Source organism: Dermacentor andersoni, chromosome 1 (genome assembly GCF_023375885.2).
Source record: "Dermacentor andersoni chromosome 1, qqDerAnde1_hic_scaffold, whole genome shotgun sequence".
NCBI lineage: Eukaryota > Metazoa > Arthropoda > Arachnida > Ixodida > Ixodidae > Dermacentor > Dermacentor andersoni.
This window is the reverse complement of record NC_092814.1, coordinates 94,161,927-94,163,801: the sequence shown is the minus strand read 5'-3', so window position 1 is coordinate 94,163,801 and position 1,875 is coordinate 94,161,927.

Below are 1,875 nucleotides of genomic sequence, written 5' to 3'. Positions count from 1 at the left end.
TTAAAAAAATACTGGGATTTTACGTGCCAAAACCGCAATATATGATTGTGAGACACGCCGTGGTGGACGACTCTGGATTCATTTTGTCCACTTGGGGTTTATTGACGCACGGCGCACGAGCGTTCTCTTTTTTTTTTTTTTTCCCTTTCGCCTTCATCGAAATGCGGTCGCTGCGGCTGGGAATCGAATCCGCGGCCTCGTTCTCAGCAGCGCAGTGCCATTGACGCTAAGCCAACGTGGCAGTTATCTCTAGTGTTTACGGCGTCCACTGAAGTTAGTTCATTTTAGCTCATTATACCTAAAACTTAGCTAATTAGGGGGACAATGACAGCAAAGTTCGAGCATGAATCATGCATTGCAAGTTAAAGCGTGTGCATCAAGCTGGCAAACCTTGAGCGCATTCGGGGCGGTAGTAAATTTGTAAATATTTTTATACCTTACTCTAGCCGTATATAGCAGTGCGACAATGATACTGACGGGTGACGAAATGAAGTGCGTTCTGCGTGGTCAATGTGCGCGGTATGCAAGCGTAGTTTGGTTTTCGCTCAGCGAAGATAGCTTCTGCAGGCGTTCACTGATTTGTGCCGTTTTTCTCGCGCAAATGAAATAATTTGGGGGCGCAATGCAACGGCGACGCCCTTGCTGCGCCGTTCGGTGCGTGCGGAGCGAGCAGAGTGGGGCACACAGCGCTGCTCCTGCATTTTTTGACGTCACACAAGCCACGCAAAAACAGCGGTCACTGTCAGTGGGAGGGGCTAGAGGCAGCCAGCGATGTCAATTTGAAATGTCAGGTTAAATTGTCTCCCGATATATATATATATATATATATTTACTTCATTTTTGTCTTTCTATGCCAAGTGGCTTTCCTACCCGCCGTGGTTGCTCAGTAGCTATGGTGTTGGGCTGCTGAGCACGAGGTCGCGGGATCGAATCCCGACCACGGCGGCCGCATTTCGATGGGGGCGAAATGCGGAAACACCCGTGTACTTAGATTTAGGTGCGCGTTAAAGAACCCCAGGGGGTCGAAATTTCCGGAGTCCTCCACTACGGCGTGCCTCATGATCAGAAAGTGGTTTTGGCACGTAAAACCCCAAATTTAATTTAACGAAGTGGCTTTTGTTTCACTTTCTGGAGAAGTGTTGCCATAACTGCTTCTTGCACTGAGTCAAAAGGTAATAATTCTCGAGGGCTGTACATCAATAACAAGTGTAGCTCGGTAACAATGTCAGATTAACGTCTAAAAACCATGAAGAGCAATTCCCCAGAAACTTGGGCACAACATTTATGCCTCTCACAACCAATTTCAAAGATGCCAAGACACCCTAGACCACTTTCTTATTGCACCTGGATACTCACTGCTTTAATTGTATAAAAAAGTCAATATTGCAGGTTCTAAACCTGCCATATTGTTACAAGCTAGACAGTACATGCACAGGCAGTGTTCGCACATGTTTTTACATCTTTGACACATCACGCGGCAGTATTCCAAGGGCTGGAAATCAAAATCTAGCATTCCATTCGAACATTTCATCCTTGTTGAAGGTCATGTTCAATAATTCAGAACTTTTCTAGTTTGGTGAGGCCTGACAATGAGCTACATTTGCATTATACTATGCAGATATACCTAACAATGGCCGTGACCCCTACTACAGCCATCTAGTAGAGGATCCTTTTTGTGCTCCAACTCCCTGGTTGGGACTTGGCTGCTTACTACACCTCACAGATATGCAGCCAGGCTTGTCTGTGAATGCATTCTAAAAATGTACTTTCTTGAAAACACAAAATCTTTAGAATGTCCCCCTTAGAAATGACACAACAAACCTGGTAAAATGATTGTGAAAAATATATAAGTTCAACCTGGTGTGCACATTGTGA